Below are 23,421 nucleotides of genomic sequence, written 5' to 3'. Positions count from 1 at the left end.
AACATACAGGAAAACCAATCTTAAACCTCTCAACCAATCAAAAAGAAATCTGTGATCATTATTTAGAATACAATCAATCAATTAATACTCAGTATTTAATCATTACCCACCACTTATACATCTAATGAAATCTGTCAGCCTTGACAGCAGCGACTCGTATATTTGCTATGTAGGTGAATGACACCTTAATGATATCATGAGTCTTCAAGATTAACCTTCTTAACACCTACACATCAGGTCGACATTGACTTTGCATACAAACAATTGCTAGCAATCCGGACAGAGTTAATCTAAGTCACAGAAAGGAAAGCAACGACCCTAGCATCTGCACTCACTTGGTGACTTCCCCGTTGAACGGACCAAATGGATTTTGCTCTCCTGTTATTACATAAACAAACACAAGAACACCAAAGAAAATTTTGATGCAGAATGATTTTTTTTTGTATACTTTATATAACATTCCACGAGACTGAAGGGCTAATTCCTCGCGATGATATTGATACAAAAAATCGGAGCTGCCTTTTTTTTTGTCTTTTAGGCGGAGGAATGTATTTACCACTAAACTGTGACGTAGAATAAGGAAACAATACTGTCATCTACTCATGTTGTTGGTTTCAGGGTCTGTTGTTGACACTATTTAACCTGCAGAGAAGCAATTGATTTGTTTGCTGCAATTTCGTCCTTCTATCTCCCCCCCCCCCCCCCCCATTCCAGTGGGTATTTACTGTAGGTTCACATCTAACGTAGATAAGCCACTGCTCAGTCAGTCACGATCCGGTAAAGGTGGCACGTGACATGTGACATGCACCCGGATGTATCAATATCGATTTTCCCCTCTCCTGCTCTCTCTCGTTCCTTCTCCCTTTCCTTCTCGTGAACACACACGCAAAGCAGTATTGCTTGTTAGTGATCGCCAAAACAATCAGCGTCCCTTTGGTGGGAGTCGATACCAGTCATGGACTCTAGGGGGCGCTCTGCGGCACGTCATTCGTGAGGTTTAGTGACAGGCTGACAGCAGGCGGCTGAATGGAGAGTTTAGGCGGGAACTCTTTTTTGACATGTTGCAGGGCGCACAGCCGGGTGCACTCAAGCCCCCACTGTCTTGGAATAGGAGGGCGAGAGCAAAGACAGAAACCTACACCTCTGAAGTGAACGAGTGGTTGTGACTGGGGAATTCTTCATCGAATGCCGTTCTGTTCTTGAAGACAAGTGATAGTTAACGAGTGATCACAGAAGGCAGGTTTCACGGGAAACGGATAATACGGGCCTCGCGGTGACAGACATAGAGCAACAAGTATTAATGTATGGATAGTTTCCGGGTACAGGAAGGATCAGGATTCGGGATGGGAAGGAAAAGGGGGGGGGGGATAGGTGGGGGGGGGGGGGGGCTGGAGGAGGAGGTAGGGAGGAGGGAGAGGCGTGGGTATTGATTTCTATTTCTGAGCTTCCCCTTACGTTACAAAGGGTTTAGCTACTACCTACGGTTCATCGTACGAGAGAGGGCGAATAGATTGATAATGAGTATGATGGAGAGAGAGGAAGGAAGAGGGAGAGAGGGATAGTGAAGGAAAGAAAAAGAGGGGGGGGGGAGGAAACCAAGCACCAGCTGCATGATTACATGCCCAGGAGGAAGAAACATTAAGAAAACATCTCTAATAGAGGGAGCAGCTAGATCAAAGAGGGAACAGCTACATCGAAATGGTCCCTTGTTCCACCTTCCATCTTCCAACAAGATACAACAGAACAAGTACATTTTTCTTTTGTTGGAAATATTACACTTTCGCACTGCCTAGAGGCAGTCAGTTTCTTTTATGATTGTAATGGTTATATGTAGTATGGTCCATCTAAAAATAAAACAATTTTACACATTCCTCTTGCTATTTTACCAGCTGTTGTACAACAGACCTACAGCGCTAATTGAATTATTTAGCTGATTAAGCATAACTACCTCCAAAGAAAGAACTGTCTTTATGAAGAACAACTTTAGTCATATGCGTGCCACACTATACCACCTGCTCAGAGATCTGTGTATGAAATTTGGTTCCATGACATTTGCTCCTGCGACAATCTATTGTATAATAATATGCTTGCTTATGTTGATTTTAAAAAAAAATGTAAATGATGCCTCACGCAGAATGAATAAATAAATCATAGAATCAAAATCAATTCTTGCAAGCTAAGCCAATCATACTATCCAGCCACAAATATTCGTATTACATTAATCCTAATCCTCGTCGCCATATCAAATTAAACTTGAACCCCTATAACAACCTTAACCCTAAGTCCTTGGTGAAAATGAGACCGGGGCAATAATATTGTGCACGAGTTAAAGAATGTTGTGTAACCGTGAAATATGTGTACATTTGACTCACTGACACAAAATGGGTTAAGAACGGATCTTGCTGGATGTTCGAGAAAGGAGAGCGGAAGAGGGATTTTCACATTCACAACCTCTGGAAATGTATATATAATGTAAGAAACTCAATGAACTTCACGACCCCGAGCTTCTCTCTCCATTATAATTATTTCCTTCTCTTTTTTTTAACGTGTCACCACCAAATACAACGTTGACATGTTGCTCATTAGCCCAGACGTCAAGATTGTTTAAGAAAATCTCGATTTGTTTCCTAGATGCATGTAACACCCAGTTTATTCTCTGCTACCTCGTTTATCCACCGGGGATCCATCATGGTCATTAACGCAGTCTTCCTTTAAATAACATTTTTTTTTTTTTACTCCAAGGACACAGAGTTGTTGAGCGCGCGGAAGTTGTAAAACCCAATCTACCCACGCAAAAGCAGTGAGGATTCTTACAGCTCCATGCTCGTAATGCGATAGGAGCCTTCTGTCAACGAGGTATACGTCAGTATGACGACGCAGCAGAACCGGAAAGCGGTCAACCGGAGCCATGTTCTCCTGGACCCAACCGGGAAGAGGGGGTCGGCGGGTAAGGTTTGTCTCATCCGGCGCTCCGCTTTAACTGTGTTTAGGGTATATGATGAAATACATAAGGAATACTGCTTGATCTCTCTCATAAAGAAGCGCTCATGCTATTGAATGGGGAGTAGAAGTTTAGGTCTCAAATGAATTTTAATCATTAGTGAGACAGTGATATTTCCGACATCTTAATATGACGTCATTGTCTTTTAAATGCATACCGTTGATCAAAAGATATTTCTTGTAATCAAAACATAATTTTATCTATCGAATAATGTGTACGAACCTTGAGAGTTTCGAGGTGATCGCTTCAACGTCTCTGCAAGTCTTGCAGGTGTAGTGGCGAGAAATCCTACACAATTTGGTGTTGTTTTAAGTCCGATTCTGATCAAGCTTTTACCACTTTGAAAGTTACTCTTTGAAGTAAAGTATTTGTTTTTTTTAACTTAGGGGAGAAAGAAAATTGCGACCTGCTGCACGTTTGTGACGTTTGCTTGTGTTTAAGTGTGCAAAGGACAATATTTGTGAACACGAAGGAAGCATGAGCGGTATCCATTTCACGTAACAGCTCTTTGGCTTTTTGCGATATTAATGAGTGGTTATTGACTCATTCTGCACCAGGGACGTCTAGCAGTGTGTACAACGCTCTGAGGTTTTCTGTGCCTTTACTGATGCTAAAGTAAAGATTTTGTATTTCTTGAGAAACGAGGCAATGTGCTAGTTACGATGATACCAACTCAGTTTCGAATAAATCTCACTTGGCCTGCACAATAAAATTTCTCGGGCGTGCTGTCAAGAATTGCATTTTGATAGATTAAGATATGACTTTCTCGGGGAAAATGCAAAAACATCATCAATCATAAGCGATAATGGCTGGTGTTGGCCACATTAAGGTAATGCGATATTCCGCATTAACATGAAAATCACCCAAAGTAGGGAATTCCAGCTCATATCAGTGCCTCTTCCCCCCCCCCCCCCGCCTTCATGCGTGGCAGTGTTTCATGGCTTCTGATAACCATGAATAAGCGTTCTTACCTTTATCAGGAGTGCTAATAAATTAGATATCAAAATATGTGAAACGATGCGGTCTTCGTTGAGATGACACACTAAATTATCGTATAGTCTGTAATCACGTTAATTGCCACTGCGTGACCGCAAGGAGTTGCGGTGATGAAAATAGGCAGCATTGGGGTAGTGATACCTCATACGCCCTTGGCGACACCTTACGTAATATTACTACTCACGATATTGTTTTCAGTCTGATGAGCAATGGTATCAGTGCAGAAGTTTAGATTGCTAACAAAAAAAAAAATGATTATGTAGGTATGAATGATTGAAACCAAAAACAGATTATGAAATACCCATGTAGATATCCAGTCCTTTCTAGTTATTGATATGAATTATTATGTAATCATGTATTGTATGAATGCCTGATTATATTCAAAATATTTATTACTATTGCTGGAACTGCAGGATCCACAATACATATCGACCTTAATGAAAATAAAGTAAAAACAAAAACCAAAAAACTTTCTCCTTTTTCCCTTTTGTCACTTGTCTAATTTCGGATGTAATTATTTTAATGATTTGAGGCAAAAATAATGACTTGGAGCAAACTTAAGAAGATGATGTCTTTGATGACGCAGAGGATGACAATGACAGGGTGACTGACTTCACAATGACGGTGTCATTTATAGGAAACTCGGGAGGCGGGGGGGGGGGAGTTGAGGCGGGTCGAACGGAGTAATGGAGGACGAAATCCCACGGGGATGATGTAAGTGCAAGAGAAAAACTTGGACCCAACCTCATGACTTGCTTAATTTTTGGTTTTAATAGTTCCAGTTCTTATCCTGTTAAGGAGTATCTCAATATTGAAGAGAGAAATTAATAGATGAATTGCAGAACAGTACGCCAACGAAAAGTTCCTCAGTTCAAACCCCAGTGCCTCGAACTCTTACCCCCAAACAAAATGTTTTGCCCTTGCTGTTCCTCTCTACATGCATGGGTGCATCAATGGTGCTACCTTGTCAACGCTGGGGCAGTGATAATTGCAGAACTCTCTTTAGAGCTTCAGAAAAATTGTGAAAACTACGCTTAATGATAAAACTCTATAGAGGATAATACCTAATGATACAATAACTATATCAAAAGGCATGATGAAATAATATATCAATGTATGATAATGATGTTACGACAATATAACGTTACACGATGATACTTAACAGGTTATAATGTAATTGGATATAATACAATGTAAACAGTGTCATTGAGCACCCTTTACCGCTCTCCTTGTGTACAGGATATGTCAACGGAAACGGATATGTATACTTCTACTAAAGAAAACTTGTAATCCGCAACTTACGCTACTTTTTATATCTCTTTCGCCCACCACTCTTGTTTTTTAATTTCAAAGGTAATTGCGATACCCACAACAACAACTGTCGCTACAGAATCAACACGACCATGACGGCCGCAAGCATCCTGGTTCCTATATTTCTTTGCCGGTACCACCATCTCGTCTTTAACCACAGCCTATCCCTCCGACTGCCAACCTCCTCACCAGCCGCTAAAGTGTGGGCAAGACCACAAGTAATTTGTTAACATAAAGGCAGAAAGATGCATTATACAGCAGAGAGGACATACATTCAAAAAGGGAAAGAGCGAAACCTTGTGACATCTTTTTAAAAGGCATGCAAGAGATAGTGTTCTGTTAGAAGCAAACATTTAGTAGTCGTAAGTAAGTATTATGCATGACTTGACGAGTTTTTGTCAGAGGAACACAAACAAAGAAAAGAAGAATATTAATGTATCTTCTTATTTCTTTCATTTCGTTACTATTGTCCGATTCGTCAATATCTCTTCTCATCATCTATTGTAATCACATACAACGTTCCTGAATGTGTACAAATTCTTTGACAGTAGAAGGAGAGAAACAACAACAACAACAACAACAACAACAACAACAACAACAACAAATAACGCGAATATGCTGTATGGACTCAAGAAAATAATAACAAATTTTCTTATCAATGGAAAATCTATGAATTGGAGGAGGCAATGGAGTCAGTAATTTGCCTCGTGCGATTCTACTAGTGACAAAAGAAATCGAGGACAGATGTTCATGTCAATATTATATACACATTTTTTTTTCTTTCACGCAGTGTTATTTTTGTATTCTTGTTGGTAAGATCCCTAAAGAATAAGACAGAAAACTTAAACGATCTTGGATGTATACGCTTTAACGTCTTGACTTCGAAAGGATCAAATTATCAGTTTTGAAGGTGTGTACGACAGAGGAATATCTATCACGTCTATTCTGTGTGTATACCAAATTATCATCATCAGATGTTTCCTGCGTAAACGTCATATGGCAAGCTTAAGACTTTCTCTATATGAAACTGGATGCCTATCTTTTTATTCAACGGGTTAATGTCAGGGGCGGATTCAGGAATACAGTAAAGGGGGGGGGGGGGGTGTAAAACAGCGCTTACGGGTTTAATCAGCTGACAAACAAAGAAAAGGGCCTTAACGGGAAACTTCTCGTACCACTCCCCCGAAAAAACAAAACAAAAACAAGAAGGTGCGCATTAAAACAAAATTAAAGGGGGCTCCCAGTGCGCCCCCTGAATGTTATCTTCTCAACAAGTCTTTCACTAATAAGAGATTCCAGAGTGAAAAAAGGTCAAACTAAACAAGAGATATTTGCCAACGAACATGACCAGACAGAAATAAATGAATTGCTTCATACATTGTAAGCTCTGAGACATTTTGTTCAACTCCATTGATTGTGTACGATTGATGTAGTTACGCATTTTGAAAATTGTGAACAAAGAAGACCAAGTACTATATAGCAGCATGGGGAAAAAACAGGAGGTCTACACTAATCATGCTTATCATCGTTCATATATATATATATATATATATATATATATATATATATATATATATATATATACATACGTTGCTTTATGTATGTTTTTATTTGCCAATCGTGTCATTTCTATAACCTCTATAAGATCTCCAAACAAGCAACTCATATAAAGGAGCATATGCAACAAATCCTCCTATCTTGATCAGTTGATACAGAATTGCAAAGCTTATAGTACTATTTTCTGTTTTCGCTGTTATTCTGTGTAAGAGTTCACTCTTTGATAATCTACTATCTAGAATTAACGGATATCAAATCAGAAAGTGTCGATTTCACATCGGCATAACGGTGAAGTTTTACCTACAGCGTGTCCGTGCTGTGTGGAAATTGATAGTAGCACCCAAATAAGGGATTGCGGCGTCACGAAAACATGTCGAGTTTACCAATCCCCTTTATTCTTCTTAAACATGTTAAACGAGCTATTTTACTGTTTTAATGTACTGTGGGAGCTTTGGAGAGAAATAACACGTGAAAGAGCTACAGGTAGAAAACACTGTTGCAGTGAAAAAAAATCGAAAGTCAGTTAGCATTTGGTCAATCTCTGCCATGGCTTTAGGCGCAGGTGGAATTTTTGTGAGTGAATCGTTCAGCAGAGAAAAAGGAGTAGAATGATTGCGTTGTGTCTCACATCTAAGAATACGTGAGCTGTAAAGTTGGTCATGACAGTACGGCGAGGCGCCTTTCAATATGTGAAGGGAGGGAGGTTCTTCCCCGTTCGACTGTCCAATCACAACGTTTTGCGACTGAGTGATTAGAACCAATCGAATCACTGCGAGCAATTTAGTGGCAAATCGCTTCTCGAGGAGTCGTAACTGCGGACGCACACTTACCAGTCAACAGCGCCGCGCCATGCGATAGCAGGTAGCGTGAAAAATCAAAACTTATCACAGGCAAAGGGCCACTCACTCATACTGGAACTCTTGGCACTTTTTTTCCCTTCCCTGCCCACGCATAATATTTGACCCAAAGACATAAAGGATTAAACCCCACCCCGCCAGGCTTAAAAGCAAAAAAGAAAGAAAGGAAAAGAAATAATATCGTTCAGCCCATAAATTTGCGCCGTGGTTGTTGAATCGCGACCAAACACGTAGTGAGGGCGATAAGTGGCAATATATAGCGAAGAAGTCGTCTGCAAACTTGATAACGGCGCTTTCATTCGCGGGATCGTTGACTCTGTTGTCACGTAACTTGTTGGCGGGAAGCTTCCACTCATTGATATTTGCTACGACGACCCGTTGAAAACAGAGAGAAGAGTGAGCGAGAAGGGGAGGGCGAGAGAGAGGGTGAGTGAGTGAGTGGAAGAGAATGCGAGCAGATCGGACGGAAGTACACAAGCTTTTCACTGGACGGCAGGGATCGAACTTTTTTCGTGTTTCTTGACAAGGATCGAACTTGATTTGTCTTGTTTCATTCGGCGACGCCAGTTTTCCAATTGGAGTGAGTCCAAGTACGCGCAGGGACACTCTTTAGTCCGCTCAATCTGGGGTCTTGGTGGTATACAGGAGATAACATCCATTCAGCGTCGGGCTACATTCTCTCGCTGTCCTACCATTCTAAGGTAAGCAGACAATACCATGGGCCTCAACCATATCATCAATTAAGCTCTCCTGACGCGTGTGGATGTAAGAGAACGTACTTTTGAGAAGCGATTAATGTTTAGCATTGTAGAAGAGTGTAGAAGGGGGATTACATCTTAGTCCCTCTTTAACAAACGCGTTGATGACGAACTGTAAGCTTTAAGGGTTGGTATAGTTTTGGTTGAGATGGGGCTTTAGGTTTCCAACTTTTTTTTTCCCCATAAAATAATGAGAAACCTCTTAATGAAATATGAAAAGGCATCTAATTCTAAGAGGGATTCAAAGTTTATTTTGATGAAAATTGGTTTTTAGATGGCTGAGATATCGAAAAACAAAAGGATCCTTATAAAAGGTGTGACCCACCTTTTATTAGGTTTTTTGCTTTGTTTTACTTCGTTTTTGGATATCTCAGCCATTTCAAAATATATTTTCATCAAACAGATCTTTGAATTGTATGCTCTTTAACATTTTATAAGTGGTTTTTTAGTATCTCGCAAAAAGCGAAAAGCTCAATCTTCATTTATCCAATATCATACCATCCTTTAACAACACGCTAACTTCTCCATTTTCCTCCCCCTCCCCATTTATTCAAAGTTTCAACTCCTCGAAGATTTTGATGTGATATTCTCTGTATTAACGTGTTTCATCTTTGTCTGATAATAACCATTATGTCTGTGAGTGTCGTACCTTGCATTATTGGGATTACCATAATCGCGGAGTTAAAAGTTGGCAAGTACGTAAGTTACTTTTCCCTCCTACTCAAGCAACATTGGAGGAATTAAATTTTTTTATATATATAGATCTATTCTAGAGCTTCAATCTAATCTATTGTGGAAAGTTGGCGGGGGATAATAAAATCCCTAGTTTGCGTTTTAAAGTCAGTTCTCATTCCTCTCATCTTCCATAAGCTGTTATATCATATAATCATGCCTCTATATTTAGCCTTCTCCATATTTCATGCAAAGATTGGTAATCCTGTAGATATTGGATCCAAGTTTGTGGTAGATTCATGAATGGATCACTGCTTCATCTTTCTTCCTCATTGTCTCTTCTTTTATGACTTTTTTGATGTGTGTAGCTCTTGAATGTCTTCTTTTGTCGTTTTTAGGAGAGTGTTGACCAGTTGTGTTTGTTTTGTTTTATTTTGAGTTTTTACGCAAAAAGAATCGGACAAAATTACATGCCCGGTATATTCATTTCTGCATGAAAGTCTTAAGTTGCTCTGTGACGGTCTGTCGTCACAAAGCAAAATTCTGTGGTGAAGCTAGATATAAAGCTGTTGGGTTAACGACTTAACATCCTCTCTCGGCCGCAAAGAACACCCTTGTATGTATCTTCGTGTACTCTTTGGATCTTATGATCGTGAAAATGAATTGAATCAATTCATGAGCTCTACCAATTCTATTTTTTTTTTTGTAGTGAAGATAGAGTCTTGGAACATTTCAAATTTTATGCCAAATTATAAAGCAGAATACAAAAAAGAATAAGCGTATCCAACGGAAGATTTTATTTGGACAATCGTCCTGTTTTTCTGCCGTTGAGCTATAGCAATATCCTCTCTATGAATGTGTCTTTTTATCGAACATTTCGGTATATTCAGCGGGAGCCTTGTGGTAAAGAGATGAGCTCTTGAGACGAAGCATTTCTGAGCTCCAGCCAAGAGCATAATAAATTTGACGATTTCGTCAAATCAACGATTAACACTCTGCTTTGTAGGAAAGAATACGCGATAATGCATCAATGTTTATTATAAGATAATAAGCAATGACGATACTACGTGGGGTTATACTATAGAACAAAACAAAGATCTTTCTTTTCTTCGTCAGTTTCTTTTTTAATTCTTCTACCAATCATCTTCATCATCAGTGATATCACCATCGTTATCATCTACATCATCGTCATCGTTTGATGTCTATTATTCATTTTTACTCTGTTTTTTTTGTTGCCAAGATTAAAGCGTCCTTGACTGGCATTGGCTCTCTAAAAGAGTCCTTTAAAGGTCATTTAGAAGCCATGACTATAAGAATCATTGCTTTCACACTATCACGCCATGACGTAAGAACACAACATGGACCGATCTCGGCAGAAAGAGTAATTTACACACATAAAAGTGAGGATTATCGCTCTTACGACAGAGTCAAATCGCCAAAAGAGACTTTCCCCTGGCCCTTTTTTTTTTCGAAGAGGGACTGTCAAGGTACAAACGTATGGAGAGAAAACATTCACTCTTTTCGTTTTAACTCTTCATCCCCTCCCCCCTCCCTCTTCATTACCGTCATGTCCCTCTTCTAAGGAGCCAGGGGACAACCTTAATAAGGCCCAGCTCCATTAACAGCAAGCTTTTCATCATGTGGGAATTGATTCCGGAGTTTGATTCTTTGGGTTTTTTTTTTTAAATCTAGATGAATGATTTACTTAATTGCGGGACAATTTTTCAGCTTCTAATTTTCTTTTTCAAAGTCATTATAATGGTCAAGCACATAATACACAACTACACAATTAAAGAAGCATACTGTGCTGCTGCCCAATACTCACCGTTTTAACATGAATATGTTCCTTCCCACCACCTTAACAGGAATATGTTCTTTCTTTTATTTTTTTTTATTTCTTGTGTTTTCTTCGACAATATCTCCCAGACAAAGCCTGTCTTGTTTTAATTTGTATTCAATTCTATCTTCTCTCTCCTGGGGCGTGGTAGAAAAGTGTATTCTATCAAATCACATTTTGTTATTTTCTCTTGCTTTAGAATGAATTGTAAAAGAAAAAAAATACACATATCTTCTTTCTTTTTGGTTCCAACTACTAGTATGAATAGGAGTGTAGCTGGAATCATCACTTTCAATCTTATTGGTTTCTTTACTCAAATTTCGCAAATATGTTATACGAGAAAATACGAGTAACACATTTCCTCTGGCGCCAATAAAGCTAAACGTCTGTGAAAGGTTTTAGTAGAAGGCATTAAGCAATTACATTCTCTTATGTTGCCCCAGGATTGTGTGATGTCTTCCATTTAAATAGAGCGAGTTTTTTAGAGTAATCAACGATTACTTTACAGCCGGAATACGATTTGGCAACAAAGCCAAACGTTATATCCTTACCTTATATAATACGCACCTTCTTCTTCACTCTGGCAAACCAGCAACTTAAAGCATTGATCCTGTCATTTTTTTTTTTTATATCGGTATACGTGTCGTCATATAGAAATTGCATCCACTCTGAAGTGGAGACGGCCGGACATCTACTTGATATACTCTCTTTGTTCCATTTGATGCAATTCTCTTTAGCCTGACATTCAATCGCGTTTCAAAAGGGAATCAGTTTTCACTGTCTCTTTAATGACGCCCCATGACGTCATAACTACAGATTAGTGACAAATTATTGTCAAAGTAGTTAATGTTGTGTTCAATAGTACTTGACATGGAAACCGGTAAACGCTTGTGGTCTCAGAGTAAATAGGTAGTCACGCTACGATCTCGCACAAACACTTATATTTTTTTATCATGTTTGTGTTGATATGTGGACACATTGTCGCTGACACTTCGTGATTGGTCATAGTTTTTGTCACCATGCAGTATCCGCTCCTTACAGGCGATGACTTCACTGCAATGACTGCCTTAATTCATCAAGTTTATCATTATATTCTTCAAACATTTATCACGCGTAAAAAAATTTAATGGAATGGGTAAACGAATTCATCTTCCTCAGTCGTGCAGACACGAATGACATACATGGGGGCCTCAGTTTCCTTTCCTTTATTTGCAATTTTCAACAAAAACACTTGTCTCATGAAGAATAGAACATTTATGCAATTAAGTTTAAGAGGTATATTCACCTTCTACACACGCTTTGATCGACAATTGGTGTCGAGAGTCTTCATAAAAAAAAATCAACAAATCGAATGTGGGTCATTTTGCTTTCAATAAGGTAGGTAGAATGAACATTTTTGATGTTTGTTTTATTGTTATTAATCTTTTTTTACTGCCATATATATATGTATATATATATATATATATATATATATACCTATAGCGAGTGAGATAATCAGAAATCTATCCACGCTATTGAGGCCCACTTCTGAGAAAAAGAAAAAAAAAGTAGAAGAAAAATCAAAGTGCAGCGAGCTTCTGTAATATAGACAATATTATCAAAGTCAACGACTTTCTTGACATTTCGTAGACAAGGCTGCAGACAAGAGAGATAATTAAGTGTAGACATGTTGATGCATGTTTTATCGTCAGGAGAGAGAGGACGAAAGGGTTCTATCAGACAAGTCATTGTAAGCATGTTTTTTATTGAGAGAGAGAGAGAGAGAGAGAGACGGGATGCCCTTTTAATTCTGATTTTACTCCTTTGCTGTGCGTTCTGGTATGTTTTGCAGCGATTAATTCCCATGGTGATAATAGAAACACAACGCTTTTTACCAAGAAACCATTACTCCTCCCTCAGGGGTCAGTGGAAAGGGAAATAATGAATTATTTTTTCAGCAATTGAGTTTCCATTAAGTGATGAAATATTAATCAAGAATCTCGCTTAGGTTAATCTGATACAGCTGCCAATGACATTAGTGTCGAATTTGTGGAAGAAAATACACTGTAATGGCCTTGTGTTTGGAATAATATGTATTTCAGTAGAGCGGAAAGTTATGACTGTGACGTCACAACGACACTCCTCCCACGCAATTTTGCGTTTTTAATACACCGGATATTCAAATGAAACCATTACCCCTTACATGCAAAACTATTGTTTGAAAATATACTCCCAATAAACTAAGGAGGGATGATTCGTTGAAATGTGCTAAACGCGGGATAGTTGCTATATGGTATTTCAGAAAGAGAGTTCTGTTTTTTATGTGGGGGAGGCGTGGGGATTATTTAGAAGACTGTTATTGGTATAACTAGATTGCCTTGTGTTCTTCTGTTCTGAAAGGAACGAGAGCTGTGAAAATTGTAACGAATTGACCAAAACACAATGGGACTGCTGATTACATCATAATCACCCGCTGGGAACACCAAAGTCCCGGGAGCTAGGTATCCAGTACCACCCCGTCCTTGTAAAGGCACAGTGATTGGATGTGTATAAAGCATGCGGCGTTGGCGCGTTCATTGACCGATGCAGCTTCGAGCTGATTCCGGTAATTGGTATTAACTGATCAAAATGGATGAAGGCCTGGCAGAACAGGCTAAAGTAGTTTCTCGTCCTTTCGCTCCAGGACACTGTCCTCCAGGACTCGAAAAGTGGTCCGTAAATGACCTATAGACTCTGAACTATAGAACTAGAAATGGAAGGCGTGAGCTTATCGGCCTATCTGAAATACATGGTATAGTTTTGGTTGAGATAAGGATTCAGCTTTTAACTTTTTGCGACATAATTAGAGGCCAATATTGTGAAATATTAAGGAGCATACAACCCTAAGAGGAATTTAAAGTTTATTTGATGAAAATCGGTTTTGAAATGGCTGCAGATATCCAAAAACAAAGTAAACCAAAAAGATATCGATTAAAAGTGGATCCCACCTCTTGTTAGGATGGCGTTGTTTTTGGATATCTCAGCCTAAGAGGAATTTAAAGTTTATTTGATGAAAATCGGTTTTGAAATGGCTGCAGATACCCAAAAACAAAGTAAACCAAAAAGATATCGATTAAAAGTGGATCCCACCTCTTGTTAGGATGGCGTTGTTTTTGGATATCTCAGCCATTTCGAAACCAATTTTCATCTAATAAACTTTGAATTCCTTTTAGAATTGTATTGCCCTTTCATATTTCAGGAGAGGTTTCTCATAATCTCACAAAAAAAAAAAACAGTTGGAAACCTGAAACCCTATCGTAACACTCGCCATTTTGTTAAGTCCTCTATTCGCTATTACAAGAATTTACAACTTTCCTGTTTTTAGGCTCGTCAGAGGGGGCTTTAAACTTGGCTTTGAGGACTGAAATGAAATAACGCTCAAAAGAATCGTTATCAATTAGTGTCAACAGTATCCCCCCATTTCCGCGGCCCCCGCGATACGTTATTCAAGCTGACGGTGCCATAGAAAAATAAGCTATACTGTCTTCATGTGGATATGTCATTTCTGATATCCATTTGATTTTGTACATGCATTAGGAATAGTTGTGAAAAAACAACGCAAAAACGGTGAAGCAAAACCAGTTCCAAAGTAATGAGGAAGATGACTACTTTATTCCCTATAACGCGCGATTTAATGGCTGCTAAGATTGCCGGCTACATCAAAGAAAGTCGTGATTACATCCTGTGCTTTTATCAGCTAGTCGACAAAATGTCACCAGGTAAGACACCTTAACACATTTTTTTTTCTTCATTTTAATGCAATAAAGTTTTTTTTGAAGTTTTATATGCTCTACATATCAGTTGTGTCGCAATCAATATCACATAAAACTCATCAACCCCTTTCGAGAAATATTAACATCAATTAGCCTTAATCGGTTGATAGCAGTATCAAAATAGGTCTTTTCGTACAAAAGTGATATAAGCATACAATGGACACGCACAAATACTGTCTTTAAAAAAGATATAACTTGAATCGTTTGCTCTTTGTTGGTTAAATTCTCTCATGCTGTTAAAAATTGGGAAAATGTATACAAAAGTGAAACATAGACAAAATACGCATTTTTTAAGTTATCGATCTGAAGGAAGGATAATAATTCTTGATAAACAATGAAAAGGATAAAAAGATGTTTCAAAATCTTTTATCACACTGATGGGTTGAAAGCTCGTGTGTTTTGTGAGCAAAATTTCAGTATAGTGGAGGACCTTTTTTTTTTTTTTGTCGCCGAACTGCCTGATGTATGAACTGTTCAGTTGCGGATTCGCGCCCCATTTCTTTCTTTAATAAAAGAAAGAAAAAGAAAAAAAAACAACCTTTTTTCAAGCTTTATTTATTTTTTTCTTTACTTTTTTGCTTGTTACTGGTAGAATCCGGGAGTGGAACCAGAAAGATAAGCTGCTTTGCGCCCCCTCCCTTTACGGAATTCCTGGATCCGCCCCTACTGTTTAATAACAGATTATCTACTGTGTCGAAATTGTCAAAGTCATCATCTATACTAACTTGTACAGTTGGTTATTAGTTATTTTTTTCGCGTGATTACCAAACATCAGTCATACCAACAGCATGACTAGTGCAAACCATATCGTAACTGAAGCGCTTTTTTGAGTGTGTTTGTGTGTGTGTGTGTGTGCGTAGGGGTGTTTCTGTCTGTTTGTCTGACTGTTACTCTGTTTAACATTGCCGCCACGTCCCATGCCTCGTTTAACACTGACCCTGACAGCAAATGCAACATCAATCAGATATACCGATAGTTTTTCCTCCGATATGACTTGCGATATACTTAGCGCGCCCGGGAAGTATCGATCTTAGGTTTTCTTACGCCTGATGCATCACATTGACAAGAGACCGTTTATCGATACGTTGACTTGGGATCCGATGGCACGCGGTGATTTCTGACTTACGAGAGTAGGCGTACGATAAGATGACGCAATCAAGACGCCAACGTCAAAAGCGAGGAAAACTTACACAGAGGTTTTCTTTGTTAATAGTGGAATCAACTCATCAAAATCATCCATTAACAAAAGCGTCCATTAACGACTTGTATACTTCAATCGATTGAGGTCAACTTGAGTAAACGAAAATGTTTGATGTTTACGACAACCTTGTCGATCACCACGCGGGCATAACCCCGAAAGGCAGAAGACTGCGAATCCGCTGCCTCTTTTAAAGATTTTAAAGATGTAGCGCAGATGTTTTAAAAGCTCTAGAAATTTTCAGCTCAGTTAAAAAAAGGAAACGCATAGTACTGTAGTTATGACGCCACATTGGCAGCTTCATGGCTCTATTCCTGAGAAAGAAATTATCATAATTTTGTTATATTGTTATTGTTATTATGATTATGATGATGATGATGATTACCATTATTACTATCATCTTTTTACTGATTTAAGTTTAAGTATTCATATTAGCAGTATCGTCATTTTCATTAAATCTTTACCACTCATATACGTGTGAATTGGGAAGGGGTTTAATGCTTACACATTTTTCTTACAGATTGGTAAGACTAATCAATCCTTGACAATGCCCCTCATTTCTCTGGACCTAAGAATGTTTTACTCTAAGAAAAATAGGTTCAACTTTGCACCTTTACCAGTGCCAAATTGGGATATTCTTTAAAGGTGTTCACAGTTCTGAAAGGTGCAAAATTTGCACCTTTCAAGACGATCCCAGTGTGACACTGGTAAAGTTGCTAAGTTGAACCTTTTTTCTGAGAGAGTAATTGAAAACATTCTATGTCTAAAGAGATGAAGGGCATTGTCAAAGATTTATCTTACTATAATGTGTTAGAAAAATTTGTAAGCAAAAAATCTGTCTTTACTCTAGAGCGGTTTCACTATGACCCCTATAATTATTTCGGTGGTCGATGAATGCCATCAATGATTCATTTATTCATTCATTCGTAATCCTATCCATATATGATCCTATTCATGTATGATCTTATCCATTTGATATTATGCTCCTATCCAATGATCCTATCCATATATCCACCGACATATAAACTATTTCAACTAGGCATAAATCCATAATTTTTGCAATGGGATCAGCCAAGTCTTTCGTGAGGTTTTTCGTGACGTGGAATAGCGTAAGAATTTAAAACGCTCGGAAGCATTTCTTTCTTTTTTCCTAGTATTTCTTTTTTACACGGCAGGTTGTAATGGGGAAATGCAGATCGAGGGACGGAACAAATCAAGTGATAATTCCAAGTCTCCTAATGTTCATTGTCACTTCAAATTCCACAAGATATCGGCTGCACCATGAAATTGGTATATGGGTAAAAATCTTTGTGCTGAGATATCGCGTGATATCAGTGTTCACTAAACTGAAAGAATATAATCAAAGTTGTTGAAGTCTCATTAGTGTCCGTTGATACTAAAAACCCTACCCATGTCTGTTCATATAGTGTGTGTGTGCGTGTTTGTGTGTGCGCGCAAGTGTGTATGTAAATGTAATTGCTTTTCGTCCATCAAATTCTGCGTTAGGGAAAAAATGTGTTATGAAGTCGGCTTCCGATACAAAAAAAAAAAAACAAAAAAAAAAAAAAAAAACAAAAAAAAAAAACAACAACAACCGAACAACTCAAAAAAGGCGAGAGAGAAATGATAATGAGGTGATTGTGCAGAATTGCGCGTGTATAGTTCTGGCGACACCAATTGCACCTACGTCACTACATGAATGCATTGCAAAATACTTGTATTTCTCGAGATTCTCAGCACGTTAACGGAGCAATTACGTTTTCAATCACTTTGCATCACGCGCTTATTGTACAACCTTATAGACGTTCTAATAATGTCAGTTGATTCATTGAAGACATCAGCGGCGTGAGTGCAGACGGGCCTAGAGAAAAGAGAGTGCATTTTCTCGGTTTGCTTCATTCATTAACCACTATAATAACCCACTTTTGTCTTTTTTTTTAAACAAGACACCTGTCTATTTGTGTGTGTGTGTGTGTGTGTGTGTGTGTGTGTGTATATATGTGTGTGTGTTTCTTTACATAAAACGATCAAATGAACTAGTTCTCTCAATCAAATGATTGTAACTTTATTGTGCACACACACACACACACACACACACACACGCCCAGCACATCCACACACCCAAACCAACACACCCACGCACTCACTTGAACCCACACACCGAAGTAGTATTCATTCGAATAACATCAAAAAACATTAAAAACATCAAAATCATACTCACGAGGAAACGAATACAACCCACATACCCACACTTTACACAGACGCCCGTACAAACACAAAATTATAGCAACTGGTTTTCTACTCAACAATGCCGCTTGATGAACATTCATTCGTAGGCATAGGCCTACTCATTAATTCAGCAAAAAAAAAAATGAAAACACACACACGCACACACACAAAGGCATGCAGCATAGTAACAGTCATGCATCCGTATATTAAACATATCACCCTACCTATCCCCTTTACCATATCTTTGTGCAAAAAAGAAAAAGAAAAAAGGTAGAAGAAGTAATCATATATGTGTGTGTGTAGGGTTAACAAATGTTCATCCCTCCCCCTGAAAAAGACCAAAAAAATTGCTCTTTATCCCGTCCTTATTTTAGCATGTCTCTTTCGCCAAGGACCACCCAAACCATCCACCCCGCAAATTGGCAAACAAGCTCACTCTACCAAAAAAAAAAAAAAAAAAAAAAATGAACGACACTTGCGTACATCCCTATTCACACCCACACACGTAAATCAGAAATCCAGGAATTCCGTAAAAGGGGGCGCCTTTACAAAATCAAGGGGGGGGGGGTGCGCTCCTATTTTTTCTTTTAATTTCTTTTGTTTTGACAAAAATTAAAGGGGTGCGCCCCCGCCTGGATCCGCCACTGTTTAATGCACCCGGTTATACGCTGCCCGAAGTGTACGTATACCGGGTCCCCTCGGTAACTTCGAAGCTACCCTCAGAAGGAGGAGGAGGAGGAGGAGAGGAGAAGGAGAAGGAGGAGGAGGATGAGGAGAAGGAGAAGGAGAAGGAGGAGAAAGTTATCCTTATCAATGCTTTCACTACCATTACTATTATTAGCAATATCATCGTTAATATGAGTATCACCGTAATTATCATTATTGTCATTAGGATTTGTCCGAAGGGCCAAAAGAGGAACACACACATGCAGACAGATGATTATATAAGTATGCATACAATTTACATAATAATTCAAACAAAATGGATGCAAAATGAACCGTATTCGTATAGAAGTGAGCCTACGTCCTGCAGCAGTGATGATGTCAGTGAAAAAGACTTCAAGATGTAACGGTCAGTCCATTCTATCATTCTTTTTAAGTGGAGGAGAACCCATCCTGTAAGGTACACGAATCTAAACACAAAAGGTTAAACTCGTCCATCGAATCCGCATCAATCAAACCCTAGAAGGGAGGGGGGGGGGGGGTTGACAAAAAGACGTCACTTGGTATTTAATCATGTTTGATTAGTCGCATCGCCAGGTTTAATGAATCTCCGCCCCTGCCAAGTCAAACATATCACTGCGTCGTCCAACCATGTGCGTTCCAGTTGATGACCAACCTTGATGATCACGCAAACCTCATCCTGGTATACTAAGCACGAAGAGAGACAGAACTTTTTCTTTCTTTCTTAAAGGAGGCTATTCTGCCCTCAGAAATCCAATGGCATGTTGACAATGGAACTGTGAAATCGACTCCGCACATGTTGATATACATACCTCTGTAGAGATATTCCAAGTAATGACTTTCGTCAGACTTCGGAAAAATTTGTACAGCATTGTGTTGCGCATGACTGATTACAAAGTCATTAAACCATACTGCATTATATACTAATTTTTTGAAGGAAGATCAAATTATATGTTTAGATATATCTCTTTGGTCGGTCGCTGTTTTTACATCAAGACGAAATGGAATTCCAGTCCGTGTTAAGTATTCAATGATTAGTAGTGGAAGATAACAGTTAAGTTAATGGTCCTTCAGGTGCGTTAGTGAAGTACTTATTCTCGCATAACTCCACATAGAAATCAACTCCTGTTTGAATTGACCCACAATAGAATTTAGCCCATTGATGGTAGAAATCGAATGAATGTATATAATGTATATATTCACACACACACACACACACACACACACACACACACACACACACACACACACACACACATACACACGCACACGCACACACATTGTATATAACAACTATACACGTAGGCCTTTATACATGTATTACCTTAAGATAAAAATATTTTTGTTTCAGTTAGAATAAGTCTGAAATAACTTCAAGAAACAATAGAATCGGTGGTGATCACTCTCACATAAATGATCTCAAGTTCTGATGTCATCACATCACATCTCTTCCCCTTATTTTTCTTTTAGTTTTTTTTTCTTTTAAACAAGGTAATCTTTTTGAAACTTTATGACTCTGTCTGCATTTCTCTTTGACTGTCGACTTGGACATAGAGGAGGAAAGTACAGTACGTTAAACTCATTGTTGAGAAAGTAGTGAAAATAAGTGCGTATACTAAACGAAGCTCTTGCATTATGCACAGTAAAATCTAGTCCACATAAGACTCCACCACGGCAGAATTCCACATGGGGACAAAAACCTTTGTCTTACATGACAGAAAGGAAAAATGCTTTGTTCTCGAGTGATAATGTTGCCGTGGCGGAGTTGGGTTCTAAACGTCTCCGGGCAATGTCTCCAATTCTCGATCGATTGCCATTGGATTCTTGCATAGCAACGTATCGACGGGCGATTAGAGTTTCGCCTCGATCTGTTTCCATGCAGAAGTATCACGCCTGATGTGGAGGTAAAGCGAAGCGACCTCCAAACTGCAATCAGCGTTTTGGAAGTCTTCGAAAAAAACACTTTGCAGTTGTTTGCCCAAAATTCCATGTGTATAATGTTGCTGATATAATCAGTGGAAATGCTGAGGGATGATTGTTCCAATCCTTGTGGGATTCATTTAAGAGTACATTATATATTCTATTGTTGTGTGAAAATCATTTGCTTCAGAATGGTCTCATATTCAAGTAATGTGCAGTTTTATGTTTCCAGGTTAGCGTGCCTGGTCAGTGACGGGGCATTAATCTGCACATTACTTGAATATGAGACCGTTCTGAAGCAAATAATTTTCACACAACAGTAGATATATAATGTACTCTTAAATGAATCCCACAAGGATTGGAACAATCATCCCTCAGCATTCCCACTGATTCCCACTGATCGGTTACTAGCCATCCCCTTTAAATGAGATGTAAAAATTCACGTCAGTGAAATCATCATAGTGAACTTTAACTTTCGAAGAAAATTTATTACAGAATGTAGGCCTATACAGTATCGTCTGTACTATACGCCTTGGAATAGGGGGACCGCATCACATAGAGCTAAAGAGGAAGATATAGATATAACGTACCCAGACATGTTGCATATACACATATGATTGTATAATATACCAATACATACAAATATGTACTGATTTCTGTAAACAGCATTAATAAGACAAAACAAAACAATATTGGTGTGCTACAACCATGTCATTTTATATATGTCTTCATCCCCCCCCCCCAAAAAAAGGAGAGAAATATATAGCATGTTACCAAGGTGTTGCGCCATCTTCTTCCTCCTTTCTTTGATTTCCTCTTTGGCACAAATCTGAAAGTGATGGCGTGATTGACGCAAGGAAAATTGTCATATTAGGATGGGTATACGGATTTAATTTGCTAGTTTGTCTTCTCTGTACGTCCTTCTGAATTCTTAACTTAATTTCATGCAATGAATATAAGCACGTGGGTGGAGAGAAAGACGGGGTTTACACAAAGAAAGGAGAGAGAGGAATAAAATATGAAATTCCAAACCAGAGAGAAAAACAAGTGAACGTCTCACCGACAAAACGAAGCAAAAACGCATAAAAAAGAAAAGTAGCGATCAGAACTAGACCAACAATCTTCAGCTCTGTGTACATCACTCGATCCAGCCTATCAAGCGACCTTATTAAAACGTTGAATTTCACTTCCTGATCAAAACGACATTGAGAGGAATTGTGCAAGGGGGACAGATAACAAGACCTTCAATTACTTTCTAGGTTAAAATCATTGATCTCTCTATCTCTTTGAAGGAAACATGCATTACAACGAGAGTATAAATCGATACTACTTGTATACGATTATCCGCGAGTACTCTTTCCTGTGACGTTGCAGAAATCTCTCCTTTTGAAGTAAATATGCCCCACATACTAAACTCTTGCAGTGAAAGCGTTTAACGAAATGGCATCTGATCGAACAAAGAGAAAGCAAAGGAAAACTAAGACAGACGCTAATTTGTTATGGGACTGCCTGCCGTTGAACAAAAATCATATAACTTTGATATTATCGCAATGTCTGGTACAAAATAAATATTAAAGGATAATACGATGACACTCGAATGTCACAAAAAAGAAAATAGCTGTTCATATTCAACGAATTATAATGAAAAAGGAGCGAAGAGGAGAGACACAACGACGTATTTTTCCTAGAAATTATTGGCCTTCAACACACAGTTAATGGGGGGGGGGGGGATGGGAGAGAACGCGTTTAAACACTTGAAAAAAAAAACTCAGGAAGGAAATGTTAAAACCTAGGCGTGCATATGCTGAGAAAAAGGCTTTACGTGATTAAAGTGATGGTAGGGAACAAAACAAGATAGGACAAATTAATGTAAGTGGATTAGGAGCAGGAAAGAAGACGTCCACGAGCTTCATCTTTCCCACATCGTATTCATTCCTTGTCGCCTTCAATCTATAGATCTATCTGAAAGAAGGAAGCAAAAGTCTGCCCAGAAGCTGATATAGAATTGTTTCAAAAAAAAATATGCCTCATCGAACTCCAAGGATGCGTACTGATCCGTCAGCCGCATATCGAGGTGGACGGATGAATATAATGATAATAATACATTGTCCCCCCTAACAGCTACAGATAAGTGTCTCCGAAGCTCAGATACAAACTTAATTTCCTCGTAGCAAGGTGAGTAAGATCCCTAAGCTACCAGTCATTCTATCAATTTGTTATCTTGTAAGTAGATACAACGTGAAACGAATGCATTTTTTTTTTGCCCTTGGTCCGAGAGGTTTGTTTTTTTGTTGTTGTTTTTGCTTTTTTATAGAATCCAAGACAAAGACTGATGGGGAAATTAGATTGTTAACCGCACGCCGTTGGCAGAATGTGTTATCAGAGATATTGAATTTAAGTCATATCAAGCTTGTCACATTATGTGAAAAATCTTTCTACATACACTGTATCATCATTTTTACACGTCTTTCTAGCAAGTCACTTATCCCCATTTCTTTTCTTGTAAATATCCATCGATAAGAATGTGGATGTTTAAATGCACATTTCTATATTTCTTTGAAGAGTATGAATAATGAAGAGGTATGTTTCTGTGGGAGTCTGCTGTCTCAC

At 38.6% G+C, this 23,421-nt stretch overlaps 1 protein-coding gene across 1 annotated transcript in view; it reads left to right on the top strand.

Moving 5' to 3' along the window:
- The first annotated feature begins 7,964 nt into the window (after positions 1-7,964).
- Positions 7,965-23,421, top strand: part of LOC139725878 (uncharacterized) — a 35,660-nt gene continuing 20,203 nt past the window's right edge. The window contains exon 1 of the mRNA XM_071636954.1: positions 7,965-8,423. The gene's annotated coding sequence lies outside the window, so the exon portion shown is untranslated. The remainder of the gene's footprint in view (positions 8,424-23,421) is intronic.

The sequence above is a fragment of the Diadema antillarum genome, unplaced genomic scaffold, assembly GCF_040938485.1.
Source record: "Diadema antillarum isolate AM-2024a unplaced genomic scaffold, OU_Dant_1.0 seq00000063_RagTag, whole genome shotgun sequence".
In the NCBI taxonomy this organism is placed as follows: domain Eukaryota; kingdom Metazoa; phylum Echinodermata; class Echinoidea; order Diadematoida; family Diadematidae; genus Diadema; species Diadema antillarum.
Note: the sequence above shows the minus strand (reverse complement) of the source record. Positions and strands in the feature narration are given on the sequence as shown.